Below are 18,241 nucleotides of genomic sequence, written 5' to 3'. Positions count from 1 at the left end.
AGGTGAGGTGACTCAAACTGAAGTTGAAACGAAGACTAGAACTGTGACAGTGACGGGAGAACACACACACACCCGTCACAGGAAGAAAAAATCGAGGCAGCTGGCTGGCGTAGATTCGACGCACTCAAACCAGAAGTAGGTCCATACGACGCCTGCATCCTCGAACCAACAGACATGGCCAGCAACCCAGACGCAACAGGATCGACGTTTCCACGGTTCCAGAGGAGGATGTAGAAGGTGGTAGAAAGTGAAACCGTGGAAAAGTATGTTTGTACCCATAAGGTTTGCCAGAAATATATCTAAAATAGACTTGCTTGATACCAGTTTGCTCTAAACCAAATAAAAATGTGCTAATGCAGCAATGATAGATAAACTTATATGAAAAGAATATTTACTCAGATTTTCAAAGTGTGATTCTGCTTAAATAAAAACATGTAACTTTACTTAGAATAGAAGTATGATTTTGCAATAGATTAAAAAACTGTATTTTTTACTTAAACTTTAAAGAATAACTGTTTAGACTTAAAATGTATTTTTTCCTTGAATTTGATAGAATGTTTAATCAAAAAAATTTAAGTGTTTTAATTCAGCTTGTATGTCATGTTTAATGAATGTGCTTAGAATAAGTATAGAGGAAAAAGCTTGTAGTTCATGTGCAGGTCTGAGTTCAAAACAAGGTCACCGGAAAAAAAAAAAAGGAGAGACGAAGACACTTGGTCGTGTCGGAGCGCAATAGGTCTAGACTTGGGCGTGAAAGTAGTATAAAAGGTCTCCTTCTCGGGGACTTAAGGGTCTTCTCCTTTTTCTTTTGGACTCTAAACTTTGCATTTAGAGACAGGTAGATTTTTTTAATTTTTTTTTTTATTGTATTTTATTTTTAATAAAGTCAAAGCCCTAACCTTTTGTTAGGGCATTGTTTAAAAGCCGCCGAGAGTTCTTTTTCGTGTTTCCTGCCTCCCCTGTGTCAAAGAGAACATCGACCCCCTCGCAAGAGGCGCAAGCCTACAGAGGGGACCCAGTGGGTAAGTTGGCTGTAGTTTGGGCTTACTTTCTAAGACACCGTTAATGGGCAAATACTTACTGCACAATGCACTGACACATACAGGAGTAGCGAACTCAGCTGTGTATTTAGGAAGGAAAGTTCTATACACCGTAGCGGTCACAAAACCAACTAGGCTTTGTTTAACAGTTGTATTTCTGTAAAATAAGGTCTAAATGCATACCACACAAGCAGGGATATGGAAATCGGTTTTTAATAAGTAAACTTATGTAAAAACTGAGCACAAATTGTTACAAATAAAACCAAAATCTGTGTAATGTCATGTATAATATGCAGATTCATCCTTGACAAATTCATATTATCTTTTTGCACTGTTAGTAAATTAAACTAAGTTTGTTGTGAGCAAACAACTTATTTTAACTTATTGAAAGCAGATGCGTATTAATAACTGAGAATTTTTATCTTTCAGTAATTCAAAATCTTACTAGTTTAGATTAACTGAACTGTTTTCATAGATTACAAAAGGTCTGTCACTGGAGAAATAAAATACATATGTGTGATCAGCTTTGATGGTGACTGTGAAGCTTTCTGTGGTCCCTTGTTCGACAGACAACGTCTGCGATGCGGTCTCTGTGACCGGAGGTCGACATCAGTAACCATAGTCACGAGTCAGCTGCCATAAACACAATCTATTTTCTCCGAAAGTGTGAAGACACTTTATTATAGGTACGATTGCAGGCAATAGGATCAGCAATGAAAAAGGACTAGATTAAAGAGAGCCTCCTAAAAAGTTTCACTTGTTGACCCCAGAGTCCTGATCAAGGATTTTTGGTCCAAATAGAGAAAGTCTCTCTCTTTTGCATCAGTCCTTTCGTACATCCTAAACCCGTTGAAAAGGGGCCCCTGCAAAAAACACGATACTGACAGTCACTTCCTCTTCTGCAAGGCAAGTTTTGCAGAGACAGAAGAGGAAGCACACACTCTTTAGCAAGGCGAAGAACTCGCAGAGTCTAAAGACAAGCATACTCTTTGGTAAGGTGTGAAAAAAACATAGAATCCAAAGACAAATACACCACACCACTCTTCTTGAAAAAGCGAGAGCCTCGCTGATTTTTGAAGAAATACACACACACCCACGGAGTAGCGATCTCAACTGTGATTGTAGTAGCCCTATATTCACCAGAGTAGACACAAAACGCAACACTACCCTTGGCCTTGGGTACAAATAAAGTTACCTTACCTTTGTCACGGGGGGAATTGTGTCAGACACAGACCAAGATGGCCGCCACCATGTGCTCCTGTAGGCAAATTGGCTGCAGGTGCCAAATTGACTCAGCCACTGATTGGTAGCCTAATCAAGGACTGGACCTTTTAAAAGGCTCTATGTTTTTAGTTGCCAGGGAGAGGGCTTACAGGGAAAAAGGGCCCCCTGTGAGTGGTAGACACAGGGTATTTCTCAAAGTCAAGAGCTCGTCCTTGATAGAATGCTTTCTTTCAAGTCGAGTGCTAGAGAGACAAGGCTACACACCTTCCCAGTACCCCCTCCAGCCGTCAAGATCACATGCAATGGAACAGCCTAGCGAGTGTGGAAGTGCACGTCAATTGTGCACGGTTCCAGCTGCGCGCTTAATTAGAACCGTGGAAATTGTGCTGCTTTTACAGGAGTTCCGACAACTGCAGCTGCACTTTTCTCTAAATAAACTTTTTGGTGTAGCCTACAGTATTTCCACTTTCGACTTGGTCTTCACATAATCACAATCCGTAGTTCATAATTATGTTAGTGTCAATGGAAAGTTATACCGGTAATTGGCAACAGCAACGGTAATGTTAAACTTCTACAAAGTTCGTATTGGGCGAAATTCTGAGATAAATTAATAACAAGTCTATCACAACTTGTTCATGCACATTGACATATGCATTTATGATGAATATGCACAATAACTTGATAAATGCCTGAGCAAATATACAATGGCATTAACAAAACACTTGATAAATCATATTTAGCCTACATTAACACGCACTGCTTCTTTGCATCTACTTTCCATCTCCCTCTCTCTCTTTTTTTTTAAACCGCACCGTCAGAAAATTTCTAATTGTTCATACGCAAAGGATTGTGGGTTATTTCTTCACTCCGAGGATCCATCGATGCATCCTCCAAAATTCTCCGAAATTCTCAGAACGAAGGACTCAGTACTCGCTAGAATTTGAAAGCATCCTTGACTTTGGAACAGTGCTTGACGAGATTTGATGACGTAACGTCCTTGAAAAAGTGGCTTGGAAGGAGCAATCCTTGACTTTGAGAAGCACCCATAGAGATGGGCAATTGGCGAATGTTTTAATGTGTTTGACTCAGTCTCAGGAGAAGGGCACAGGCACGAGTCACTGGAAGCACCGAAGATGTCGACGCTGGGCCGCACCGAAGAATACACACACTGGAGTACAACGAAGGCAGCGAGGACAGTCGGGGGAGAAGATGGCACACAGGAGATTCACACAGGAGAATCCGACAGGCACGTTAACCGAGGTCCGGGTCGGTACAAGGAGCCGACGTGGGAAGCTAAGTAACTCCTTTCCTCACTGTATGCGTGATTGTGTACCTGGATTTAAGCCAACGCTGTCCCCGATAGCCTGTCCCCGCTCTCTCTCACCTTGATCCACGACGGCCGGTGCCACACCGAGAGCCCTCGTGACTGTGAGCCAGCCCCAGTGCCTCGACCACTCCATCCCTCCGCCCTAGCCTGCCCAAAGAGAAACCATCCCCATGTGCCGATAGCCCGAGCATCGCAACCCGGGAGACCGAAGCCAGCCTGCCTTACCTAGGTGTGACCAGTGTGACCCCCTTTCACGGTGCAGAGTGTGAAGTGTGTGGTGGCACCCCCCTCACAGTCGTAGTGAGCGACCCCCTCCAAATCCGCAGGCTGCGGTATAGGCTCCCTCCGGCGAGACGACGGCCGAAGCAAAACACAACGGCGGCAGTGCATAGAGTCCGGGGTGGTGCTGTGCCGAGTTTTAAAATAAAGATGATATATTTTATTAATGCTGGCCTCTCATTGAGTTTTCTTGGCGGGTGTGGTTGCTCTTCGGGGTAGATGCTAGCTGGGCCAAACAGCACCCCCTACCGGTCACACCTTACCTTACCTTACATTCTTTCACCAAAAACGGTCTTGCCATTTCAGGATTTGGAAAATGAAACCCAACTAGTTTTCTGGTTTTAATTGTATATTACATTGAGGTCAAGACTGTACATTTACTTGTTGGAACACCAGGTGATCTAAATGACTACTAGGTCTAGTATATTAGTTTTCTTTCTTGCAGGTTTAATTCCTTTAGATTGCACTTGATGTCATACTTATTTTGTCTAAATGCCACTGAAATCTTGGAAGACAAAGATTAAAGGTTGGGTATGGAATTCTCTTTTTTGGCCATTTTTGCAAGATCACTTGAGATCCTGTTCCTAACCCACTTACAGTCACTGAGCAGCATTGGACATTAAGTCCGTCAATCAAACTGTCGTACTCCCCTGCACAACCCTTTCATGCACATACTCAAAGCTTGTGACTCATATGTCCGCCCCCTTACGTCTACGTGCCACATACAGTATAATTCACTTCTATATAAACTTAGACGGCGGAAATGCAACCACCCACACCATAAGTGCATCTAAATTAGCTATGTACCTAAAATGACATTTTACCGTGATTCAAAGAGCTGAAAACAGTGTTGTAAGGCGAAACCGCTTGGAGCTCCAATGGAATAGGTGTACCACACTAAACTCCGGGCGTGGCAAACATAAAAGGATATTTCAGGAGGTAAAAGCCCCGGTAAGAAGTTCTTACTAAGAACCAAACCAGATTCTGTTCAAATATACACACCTGGCCCCAGTCGTGGCGCGACTGGCTGGGGCACCTGCACCGCACGCCGGTGACCCGGGTTCGATTCCCGCCTCGTGGTCCTTTCCGGATCCCGCCCCTGCTCTCTCTCCCACTCGCTTCCTGTCGCTGTGCACTGTCCTGTCTAAAGGCATAAAAGCCAAAAAAATCTACTTAAATATAAAATATATATATACACACCTATGGCTACTGAAAAATGTAAGGATAATTTAGCAAATGTTACTTTGGTACATTAAAGGGGACATAGAATGGATGAATCGAGTATTGTACTGTGTTCTCTGATATTACAATACTAGCTATATATTCAACTTTGATTCATACAAATTAAACTCAATTGCAATTTTACAAGCCCAAATAAAACCTTGTATTTAGACTGGGTATTGAAATAGTCCGTTTGACTAAATGGCGCCCTCTTTGGCAACCCCAATTGAACTTCAATGGCTTTGCGATATTTGACACAAGTAGGCTTTGTTCTAATTCGCCTATTTTTTAAGTGGCTATTTTTAAGCTCAAGATTTTCATATGAAGGAGGGCACAACCATGCCTCGTGTTCATGATGGCTCTTTGGTTATGCATAACCTCTCCTAATTCATCAAAACCAAGACAAAAATGATTTCCATCTGTCACCTTTAAATCGTTGTTTTAGAATTTCCGAATGCAAGGGGCAGTTTGGAGCTTTTACAATAGGCTACTGTATTTAAAATCATGCGCCTTAGAGCATTTGTGGAACTATTAACTAGAACCTGTTTGGAGGTGAATAAAGAACGTAACTAGTTAGCTACTGTAAAACAAATTTTTGCGCCACTTAGAATTTCAGCCGCCGCCAGCCAATAATTTTGTAAGCCAAATTGAGCCGCCATCTGATAAACTTTGGCTGAGCTAGTTAGACTTTTGCATCTAAAAGTAATTCTATCACATGGAGACATACACACGCAAAAACTAAACGATACAAGAGATTTTCACCACAAGATTTCAATTTGGATTCACCACATCAGTCTTGTGCTCGTTTCTACAATACACAGGACTCACAGTGAGCTGATGACCAATTAAAAGTGTACGTTCTCCGAGATGTTTTTTTCTTTCTTTCTCTCAGAATGAGATGAAATGGGGGAAAGAAGCAAACAAGGTAGCCTAATTTTGATCTCGCTTTTCATACACTTTCCTAATTCCACAGGGCTACTCAGACTTTTGTTAAATCTTCAGGGCCCGGTTGCACAAACACCAAAACCAAAGATTGATGAAAGGAAACATATTCTGGAACGGACGGATTTACAGCATTGAACGTGATATTAGCCTACTGCCACTGCAGCATTCCAACGTTTCCAGAGATTGCTGTGCTACAGTAGTTCACGAATACTTCAGTCTACATTGAAGAGAAATGTGCAGAACTTTGTCCAACATAATATAATAACATTGTGTATTGAGGTCTAGTACAACATAGACATCTGTAGACATGAAGTGGCAACTTAAGCCATTATCCGCCATGAAAAATTGTTGCCTCGATAGGCAACATTAGATTAATTAGATTAATTAATTCATTCATTACGGTTACTTGATCGCCTTTCTGTGAATAGGCTATTATTGTCAAGGCGAAGACGAAAGAGATGGACAAGATGGACATTAGGCTACATTTATATGCTAGGAATACTTAGAAATGTTTATAGGCTATTTTAAAACGGAGGCATGTGTTCATTTTAACCGACGACGCTGGGTACATGTACATCACAGATTTTGACAACTGAAAATAAAATGTATTTAACAGAAATCTCTTTAATACATGCCTACGCTTGTCACTTTACTTATAACCGTAGGCTACATGCATGGAGAAGATCGCGCATTTTGTAACATTGTAACAATGGATGGTCAGATATGCGATAGGGCAGTGAGGGTGATTCATTGTAGGCCTAGTAGGCCTTGTTAAAGGTAGGGATCGGAGCGGTGTGAGGTTGGATGGAATCAGCACTCAGAAAGAAAGGATTGTAGGAGATGGGTTTTATTTCCCCCAAATAAGGCCCAATGGGCATAAAGAATTACAAAAAATGTAACAAAAATAAATAAAATAACAAAAATACTTAAAAAAAAAAAAAAAAAATAGACTTAGTGGCCCAAACAATAATTTCATATGCAAAAATAACAGGAGACTACAGACTCGCCTCGTCACAGGCCTGTACCTTGTGAACATCTGTTTGACACAATTACAATTCATGATTTGTTTACTATATGGAAATATTATAGCAAACAGTAGTGTTCCTTCACTTAATTGTGAATTTCTCACAGGATGACCATTGATGTCCATTTTCACATGGGGGCAGTAGAGTACAACATAGCCTACAGGAAATGTCATTACTCAGCCACACAGCCAATTTGTCTGAGAACATCAATGTATTATAATACATGGTTACACTTTGAAGGTAGCCTACATGATAGGAGTGACATGCACGTAAACGTCATGAACGTGTCGTAAACATTATAAACAAGTCGTTAATGACATAATGCTTCTGTCATTAAGTGTCCTCAATCTCACTGCCTATAGTATGTACAAAGCCATGTTGTGAGTCGTGAGATTTTCCTGAAAAGATTTCTGTCTGTGAATTTATGCAGTGGGTATAGAAAGTATTCAGACCTCTTTATATTTTATTTCTGATTGATATGCACTCAGCACCCCAATTCAACAGAAAAAAACAGAAATGTAACCCTTTGCTCAGTATTGAGACCCAAGACCCTTTACTCAGTGTTGAGTAGAAGCACCCTTTTGAGCTAGTACAGCCATGAGTCTTCTTGGGAATCCAATCCAATCCAATCCACTTTATTTATATAGCACAATTTAAACAAACACAAGGTTTCCAAAGTGCTGTACACCACAAAATGAGATACAATGATACAACATGTTATTCTCACCTGGATGTGGGGATCCTCTGCTATTCTTCCTTGCAGATTCTCTCCAGTTCTGTCAGGTTGGATGGTGAACGTTGGTGGACAGCCATTTTCAGGTCTCTCCAGAGATGCTCAATTTGGTTTAGGTCAAGGCTCTGGCTGGGCCAGTCAAAATGGTCGCAGAGTTGTTCCGAAGCCACTCCTTTGTTATTTTAGCTGTGTGCTTAGGGTCATTGGCCCTCATTTTTGAAACGTGCGTACGACCAAAAACAGGCGTAAAACAGGCGTACGCTTGTTTCCACGCAAAGTATGGCATTTATCAATGTGAACGTGATCGGTGACTACGCTCAAATCTCACGTCTAGTCTCAACTCGTACACGCAAGTTTTTCAGGCGGCATAGCATCGCGCAGCAGTAAATCGGCGGTGCATTAGAAAGTTGAATAGTTGAATTGATGGACTATCTCGGACATAACACCTTTCCTGTACATGTGCAGCCTATTTGCTGTAATGTAGCATATTATATTGACACATTTCATGGCTTAGAATAGCCATAGGTGATGATTACTTTCCCTTTGGCAAACGCAACATTCATGAATTAGGCCTAGGCATATATATTTAACATTATTTTCAAAGGGCAAATTTCAGTGGCGTACGGTTTTGTAATTAATGTATTTATAGTATGAAGCGTTCTCTCTGCGAAAATAAAGTCTGTTGCGCTTAAATTGCTCTAGTTTCCCGCCTTCCTTGATGACAGCTTCTAGCTGTCAAAATTAACAAGGTTCAGCTGGATGTCACTGTGGCTCGAGATCACTAATGATCTCTTTTGGACGTATAATGCACCTTCATGTCGTAAATTCTAGGGGCGAGGCCATTAAAACGAGCATAATATAGGGCCGTGATATTTAAATCACGCTTGTTTCCCGCCGCCACATTTATCAACACACGTTTATTCTTACGCTGGAATTGGAGTGATACGAAAGTTTGATGAATCACATGAGCCCCGTCGTAAGATGATTTCTGCGTTCAGATATATGTTGGTTTCTATGCTCTGTTGATAAATGAGGGCCATTGTCTTGTTGGAAGGCGAACCTTCGGCCCAGTCTGAGGTCCTGAGCACTCCGGAAGAGGTTTTCTTCCAGGATATCTCTGTACATGGCCACATTCATCTTTCCTTCAATTGCAACCAGTAGTCCTGTGCCTGCAGCTGAAAAACACCCCTATAGCATGATGCTGCCATCACCATGTTTCACTGTTGGGATTGTATTGGGCAGGTGATGAGCAGTGCCTGGTTTTCTCCACACATACCGCTTAGAATTAACGCCAACAAGTTCAATCGCGGTCTCATCAGACCAGAGAATCTCATTTCTCATAGTCTGGGAGTCCTTCATGTATTTCTCTATGCAGGCTTTCATATGTCTTTCACTGAGGAGAGGCTTCAGTTGGGCCACTCTGCCATAAAGCCCTGACTGGTGGAGGGTTGCAGTGATAGTTGACTGTGGAACTTTCTTCCATCTCCCCACTGCATCTCTGGAGCTCAGCTGAAGTGGTCTTTGGGTTCTTTACCTCTCTCACCAAGGCTCCTCTCCCACGATTGCTCAGTTTGGCTGGACGGTCAGGTCTAGGAAGAGTTCTGGTTGTCTGGTTGGCCATTGTGCTCTTAGGAGCCTTGAGTGCAACAGAGATTCTTTTGTAACCTTGGCCAGGTCTGTACCTTGCCACAATTCTGTCTCTGAGCTCCTTGGGCAATTCCTTTGACCTCATGATTCTCATTTGCTCTGACATGCACTGTGAGCTGTAAGCAAAGATCCTTAAGGCGGAGCAAGATACGTCGTCGTAGTTCATGTCTATGGGCGCAAAACGGGGATCACTTCCTCTGCATAAAGGGGGTGTGTCATGCGTGTCATGTCCATAGACTTCAATGGAACAGCTCTGCATAAAGGGGGATTTTGCCCCCCTCCCTTTTGCGATTCGGGTTCCAGGAAGTGGCTTCTCATGAAGTATCTTCAGGGAATGTCTAATAAGGGGAGAACGACCACTCGCTGAATACTTCCGCATGGTACTGCAACTAGAGGGCGATCGCGAGCAAGTGGAGAATGAATGGAGGTGAATGGAGTTTCACCTAAATTCCACTTTTCTCTGGATATAATTTATTGTGTAGAAATCGGAATATTGCATGTGAAAGGGGGGTCAAGGAAAATACACACGGCTGAGTATTACATTTTTAAGTCTCTTAATTGCTCTAAAAAGCCTTTCAAACGTGTCAATGACGTCATTCATTAGCAGGGTGCTAGTGTGTTATGGGCAACAATGACCAAGCCTGTGAGAAACCAAAGGGCCATAAATAATTGTTCATTCAACTTTCGACCTACAACCCATATTGAGCTTGCAGAAAAAAAAAGTCCAATCTTCGATTTTTTAATGACAATCAGGTGAAACAGACCAATTTAGCCGTCTAGCCCCATAGGCCCCCATTGTTTGGTCACTTGCTCGTGATCGCCCCTAGTGGAACTGCAACAGGAACTGCAGGTACAATGCAGGTACAATGGAGTTAATAGCGAGTGGACCATAAATGGGCTCTGGTATCTTGCTCCGCCCTTAATGATCTTTGATGTATGGTCTTATATAGACAGGTGTGTGCCTTTCCTAATCAAGTCCAATCAGTTTAATTAAACACAGCTGGACTCCAATGAAGGAGCAGAACCATCTCAAGGAGGAGTAAAATAAATGGACAGCATGTGAGTTAAATATGAGTGTCACAGCAAAGGGTCTGAATGCATATGACCAGGGCTGTACGCTGCGAGCACCTCGTCGCAAATGCGAGTAAATATATATTAGTGCTAATTGAAAATATGAAATGGGAGCACAGGTGTGAGTACTGAATTCAACCCTTTTATTCGCATTTTGCTCCTAAAAATCCACACCAAGTGGATCAAAGTATAGGCTACTACAATTTTCGCGCATCTGTATACAAATTTCATAGTTGACAACTCTAACGCTCCTGGCTGGAAACTCACGCTTTCAGCATCAACCTCGCTGTCTCTCACACACGCAAGAAATGTCTCTCCAATACCATTCTTCTTTTTCTTCAATCTGTTCGTTATCAGTTGGTGACTTTGTAGCGATTAGCCTACCGTTGAAACGGCAAACCATGATAAGAATGTTGACTATATAGCCTACAATTACCGTGTTCATTTCAAATATTATTATTATCACGGTTGATAAACACGGTGTGGAAACCGTGTTACAGTAGCTTCACCCCAGCCTGCATTTGACATAGGCCTGGTTGACTTCTATGAAAGAAATCCGACTGATTCTGTTGTCTAAATTATGGATTTAACTACGATTTGGTGTAGGCTACACCTGCTTTAAAAAGGCGGAACATTTTCATTGCAAATGTGCGCATAGCCACTCTGCGTCTTTGTATGGAGGTTACATTCACATTAATTCCATTCCACTAATGTTATCAGGAGAATACCGTAACGTTTTATTTTGAGCTCTGGTTGTCACTCATTGGATATAACAGATATAGCCTACCAAACTCCAAGACGAGTCATGGTAGAGTAAGTTGCACCCAGCCAATTAAACATGACCAAGGAAAAAGTGACAACTCACGATGCCATGCCATGGTAGGCTACCTAAATCATAGAAGTTAACGTTAGCCTACTGGACAGTGGACACTCATCTTTTCTACACCAGAAATATTTGTCTTTACCTTTGTTCGTTTTTTGAACATTTAAGTTATTTAATGAAAACATGATGTATCCTTGAACTATGCTTGACTCTTTTCCTAAAACCGAATGAAACCTAATTATGTTCACGTACATCTTAAAGTGACAGGCACTCAATTAGACCTACACACCACCCCTGTAATATCATTACAGTGTAATCAATATGAAGTATTCAGTTTACTGAATATTTTAAAGGAATACGCCACCCAAAAATGAAATTAAGCTAGTCTCGGTCACCCCCAGAGTTAGAACAGTGAAAAAAACCCGGTTAAAATCCGTCCGGGCATTCTCCTGCTTTGGGAGCAGCGATTTTAGCTTTAAAATCCAAAATATATTTAGAAAAAAATGTAGACGTCTCGGTCACTTTTTTGGAGGACGTGCTCACTGACACCCTTCCTCTACAGCAACTGTGCTAAGCTAAAGCTAAAATCGCTGCTCCCAAAGCAGGAGAATGCCCGGACTGATTTTAACCGTGTTTTTTTCACTGTTCTAACTCTGGGGGTGACCGAGACTAGCTTAATTTCATTTTTGGGTGGCGTATTCCTTTAAGCTATAAGTAATTATGCAGATCCTAAAATGCTATAAATTGATAACAAAATACAAATTCTGAATTCAAAATATGAAATAGAAACAAGACAAGCCATTTTCTGTGTTTGAGCAGAGACTATTGCCACTGCTGTGAATGATCTGTATCCTGCTTAAGGCAAGAAGGTTTTCAATGAAATTTCATAGTGCTCCTAAATTTTTTTCTGTGCTCCTAAACTTTTTCATTTAGGAGCACCTGTGCTCCTAGTGAAAAAGCTTAGCGTACAGCCCTGCATATGACCATGTGATATTTTACATTTTCATTTTAATAAATGTGCAAAAATGTCTACATTTCTGATTTTTTTCTGTCAAGATGGGGTGCTGAGTGTACTTTAATGAGAAATAAAATAACTTTTTTGATTTTAACAAATGGCTGCAATGAAACAAAGAGTGAAATGTAAAGGGGTCTGAGTACTTTACGTACCCACTGTATACGTGTGTGTGTGTGTGTGTGTGTGTGTGTGTGTGTGTGTGTGTGTGTGTGCGTGTGTGTGTGTGTCTTATTCACAACTGCTAAACATCACCTTTTATTATTTTTTTGATTGCTACTCTGATCTTCAGTTGATGATATTTAACTGCCAGTTGTGACTCCAGCTGTTTAGCCTATTCTCTGCATCACCTTGAGTAAATCTTAAGTTAAGTCCACAAATTCATCATATGCTGAGGCCTAGAGAGAAAAATAGAGACAAAGATGTTAGAGTTAGCTGTTTGGTTTAACTTGCATGTTCTGCATCTCAACTAGACCTCTGCTAGAAGCAAAATGTCTTTTCAACAGGCTTATGTATGGTGAAAGAAAGTCACTGTGCTTCAGTGGAACAGTGCTCATTCACCTAGTGTCTGCTGGCCTGTTGGGCCTCTGATTACGGCAAATCTCGCTACACACACATTTATGAAGGGGGGCGGGTGGTGGGCTTGCCCCAACATGCATTTCAGCTGGCTAAAAATAGATCTTGTTGGGCAACAGTGGGCTTCCTGTGTGCAGAGTTGAGCATCTTGTAAAGCTGGGGCAAACTAATTGCGTGAGAGTGGCGTGTTGACATACGCCACGCGCAGCCTGAAGTCTCTGCAGACCTTTTGGTCTGTGGTCCTCAGTTTCTTTTTGCGCTCTCTTTCTTTCCCTCTGCCTCTTCACATTTACATACTGAAATATAATCAATTACAGACGCATGAAATTAGTCCATCAAATCAGACGCCTGTTTTGTTAATTTGTCTGTTCGCTTGTAAGGGTTGTTGTTAGGGTAGGTAAGAATCAGACATAATACTAATGCATAGCATTACAATATAGCATTTATGAATAATAAAAACTTGCAGAGTGACACTCAACTCTCCTCCTTCTCTCTTTCTCTCCCTCTCTCCTTACCTGTCTGTCTTTCCTTTCCCCTCCATCCTTCTTTCTCTTTCACTCGTTCTCTTCTGCTTCTTCCTTGCTCTACCCATACCTTCACATTGCTCCAGCACAACAGGGTCTCTGTGCGGTTCACAGGAGGCAGGGTGGGGTGTGGGGAGGGCTGGGTAATGGATTCCTCCCAGGGGAGTTCACAGGGCAGCAGGCATCATGCTCCCCGATGCCCTTCTGCATCTGTCTGCTCTGGCCTGGCAATCCCCAGTGGGAAACAACCCTGCTGAAAAAACCAGCAAGAAACCAGCTTAGGCTGGTAGCTGGTTTTAGCTGGTTTTAGCTGGTCTTTGCCCAAAACACAGTTCTTATTGCTGGTCTTGCTGGTGTAGCTGGTTAGGCCACCAGCTAGACATGCTGGCGTGACCATCTGAGGAAGCTGGTCGTGCTGGTGTGACCAGCCTGTCGTTTGGGATACAGCTGGTTTAAGATGGTCATGCTGGTGACCAGCCTGTCCAGCTTGACAAAGATGGTCAAGCTGGTTTTCTAGAATGACCAACATAAGCTGGCGTGGCCAGTAAAAACCAGCAATGTAGACCAGCAACACCAACTAAAATGACCAGCTTAAGGTGGTACGACAATCAAAACCAGCTGAATTACCATCATAAGCTGGGTAAACCAGCTGAAGGTGTGTTTTCGCGAGAGTTTTGCTGGTCTAGCTGGTTAACCATCAAAGGGTGGTCAAACAAGCTGGTTAACAAGCTGGTCAACCAGCAAACCACCTTTAGCTGGTCAGGCTGGTTTTTTCAGCAGGGAAGGAGAGAGTAATGGGTCTTGCTCTATGCAACCCGGTATCCACGTGCAAACATGCTGGTCTGGGGGCCTCTGGGGCTTGGCACTGCCATCCCACATGAACCAACATTCAGTCTAGGGGGTGTTGGATTTACGATATACTGCACAGACAATGAATTTTGAGAGAGAGAGAGAGAGAGAGAGAGAGAGACATCTGTGAGTGTGTGTCAAATGTATAGGATACATGAGTCAAGGTCAGAGAGAAGTAAAACTTTACTGTTTCCTCTCATTTTATATGTTTCCGTCTGGATGGTAGTAACACTATCAAAATAAACACAAACCCCGTTATTATAGGATGGAGGACTAAATATTTTGTTTGTTCAAAACACATTTATTGAAAGGAGCCCATGTCACAGCTTCAGGAAGATTTAAACACAGTAACATATGTAACCTGCGTTGTGTGGAACCACCGCGGTCCAGCCCTGCACACGCCCGGACTCGAACCCGCGAGACAGCAGCACCTCGGATCGGGAGTCAAGCGCGCTAACAATCCAGCTAAAAGCCCAGGCTACTAGCTTTCATGCCAGCAGCGCTCTTGAAGCGTCGGGGAGTGAGGTTTACTAACGTTCCACAGCATAGCTAACCAGCTAGCACCCGTTACACTCACCCCCCTAAACCTCACTCCCGATCCGGGTCACGGCACCAATGTAACCTGCGTTGTGTGGAACCACCGCGGTCCAGCCCTGCACACGCCCGGACTCGAACCCGCGAGACAGCAGCACCTCGGATCGGGAGTCGAGCGCGCTAACAATCCAGCTAAAAGCCCAGGCTACTAGCTTTCATGCCAGCAGCGCTCTTGAAGCGTCGGGGAGTGAGGTTTACTAACGTTCCACAGCATAGCTAACCAGCTAGCACCCGTTACACATACTTTAATATACTTATTTTTAATCAATATCTTCTGTGTACTGTATGTCTAAACATTCGTGAAAGACGTTTTTCCCTTTCAAACATTCTAACTGAATGTAAAAGAAAATCAATTAGCTGCTACCATACAGTATGTACATTTTTCAAAGGAATAGCAAATAAATACAATGTAAAAGAGTGTAATGTCATCTTACTATCATGTTTCAAAAAGTTCTTAAAATATATTGAATACTTAGATGCTTATGTATTCCGTATGGACTGTAGCGTCTTGAGATAGAGAGAGAGAAGTAGTAGAGGGGTAATCTGGAGAATCGGGAGATTTCCTGGTCAGCCGCTAATGTTTTGAGGCCGGGCTGATTACTGTGATCCTAAAGAAGGCATGGTAGGTAGGTACACTGTTTTCTTTGCAGCAAGTTCTTTGCCTGCTCTGCAGCAGCCTGGAGTGTGCAAACTCCACTGCCCTGGTAATAATGTGGTAACAACTATGATGACGTCCTAACATGCTGGTATGAGATGCGTGTGAGATGGACACAGACTACTGAAGATTATAGATGAGTGGCCGCAACTTGTTCTAAGTAGCCCTGGAATTCTCAGCCAATTCCTAGTCAAATGGAGCAAGGAACACATTGTGAACACATTTCACTCACACAACAGGACATTGACTATGTACTTCAAAATAAATATAACAGGCAAAAGTTGTGATCTTTGAAAAGTTAAACTATGTTTGAAAACCAAACTCTTGGGGAGAGCAGTGATGATGATGATGATGATGATGATGATGCATGGGTGTAGCAGTGTTGAGTCACCCTGGAGCGGCTCCATCTGCTTTGGGGGATATGACTGTGTATACTGGCTGTGGAGAGATTCCGTCCTTGGCTGCTGTCGGAGGAGCAAACTCACTCAACAAGTTGCATCAGCATACAGTGACAGCACATCAGTGAGTGACGACGACACACGTAAACTGCTGTGAATGCGTGTGTGTATGTGTGTATGAGAGATAGACAGACAGTTGATAGGGGGGAAGGGGGTGTTAGAGGGAGGATATGTTAGACTGCTGTAGACTGTCAGATCTTAGAGACACTGGTGGGCAAAGCCATACAAGTAAACTCTACTTTTCACTTTTTTGTCGTGCATCAGCTTGTGTTCATTTCATCAATCCTTCATCTCCCCACTCTCTCTCTCTCTCTCTCTCTCTCTCTCTCTCTCTCTCTCTCTCTCTCTCTCTCTCTCTCTCTCTCTCTCTCTCTCTCTCTCTCCCACCCCATAGTCATTTGTGTCAGTGAGCCAATATCAGCAGAGGAATCAGGACCCCAGGACCCACCTGGAGAAACAGATGGAGAATGGCATTCTCTCTCTGACTATGTCTCGCTGTGTCTCTCTCTGTCTGTCTCTCTGTTTTTTCCTTTGTAACATAAGAAGGGTGGGGACAAGGGACAAACTACAACAGCTGAGACAGACATGGAGCACTTGAAGAGGTGAACAGATACTCATTTTGTCCAGAGGGAGATCCTGGACCAGAATCTAACACTCCCTGTCCAGCATGATTAAGTTACAAAATGTTGTCCCTTTTCGATCCTCTTTCTCTTAGGCCATTTTTCATGCTTAATAACCCCTCATCCAAAACCTGATTGACATATCCGTTTTTCTTTCTTTTTTTTTTTCAATGGCAAATAGCTGGGATTACTTTTGTATCTCCAAAAAGCTCGCTTTAACACTCGGCTTTGTACAGTCCCAGGATGCGCCTTCGAGCGTCTGGCAACTTGCGTCGGAGGTCACACTAACTCCAGGAGCCCTGGAGTGAAAACAAAAAGCTTGTTGATCCAGTCATCTGAGCCAACTGGAGAACACATTAAGCTCTCGCTCTCTGCAGCGACGGACGCACGGGTCTCTCCAGCGGCGGCCCACGTGGCTAAAAAAGACAGAGAGAGAAAAAAGGCAAAGAAAAGAGAAAAAAGCAACCTTGCTGAAAAAGCGACACAAATCTTGATAGTTATAGCATGGCTCGGAGGCAATGGGGCCTCTGGGTATTGCGGCCATTTGTCTTTGCACCGTTGTTTACTTTGCTCCCGCTCAGCGTAAGAATGCTGAAGCGGTAATCGGTCCATTTTTGGACATCGTTACTCATTTTTGACCTGGGGAATGTATGTGATGTGACAGATATTGAAACTGAAAGCCTTTAGAATTGCGAGTTCATTTAATTATTTAAGAAACATTTTATTTTCTCTGTCTTCTGCTTCCTCTAATCTATCTTCTCCCCCCTCTTTACACAGTTTTTTATCCACATCTCCTTGCATGCTCATACACGGGTCCCATTGGTATGCATACCTTTGAATTATACCACAACACTCAAAGTGCGGGCCACCTCAGTCATATCAAAGTCATCTCTATCTGATAGGATCTGCTGATACGGTTCAGAAAATAGATACCTTTGTTCAGACCCTCTAAAACGTTGAATGTTCAGACTTGCTTTTGTTTCCAGTTGAAAGCTCTGTATACCTGATACCCTGTCACATTGTTCAGTGCAACAGCAGATAGATTAGGATTTCCTTATAGAATTGACCAGCAAGGGAAAAGTAGTTTTTGGCAGAGAAATGTTAAATGCAGCTGTGCTTAAGATAAAGGACTAATAAGTATCTGTCAACCTTTTTTTGTCTTCACCCCCACCAACTACCCCTCACCAACACCCAAACACACACAGATTCATGACAGATAGCTACATGCCTGCTTTGCATCTGTGAAGAAAGGGTAAACCAAAAGTCTCCCTTACAGGTACACATGTGCTGGGTCGCCACATGCTCACTCACAAATAATTTTTAAGAGATGCCTTGAATGATTTGAATGACACGACCTGGAGGACCGAGGAGAGGAAATAGATGTTTGGGATCCAACATCTTCCTGGAACTTCCTGACCACAGGGGGCACTGTTCATGACAGAACACAACTGAAGGTGTGAAGAGAGATGCATGGAATGGCAAGTATCTGGGTGAATTGAAGAAGGAGTCGAAATTCCAGCGCTGTGTTTTCTGGTTAATTTCCGTGTCAGTCAAGTGACAGGGAGAACAGTGGAACATACAGTATCCATGCCTACCAAGGCTGAAGGAGAACAGTGGA

The sequence above is a fragment of the Sardina pilchardus genome, chromosome 16 (assembly GCF_963854185.1).
Source record: "Sardina pilchardus chromosome 16, fSarPil1.1, whole genome shotgun sequence".
Taxonomy (NCBI): domain Eukaryota; kingdom Metazoa; phylum Chordata; class Actinopteri; order Clupeiformes; family Clupeidae; genus Sardina; species Sardina pilchardus.
The sequence above is the reverse complement of the archived record's forward strand: the minus strand, read 5'-3'. Positions refer to the sequence as shown.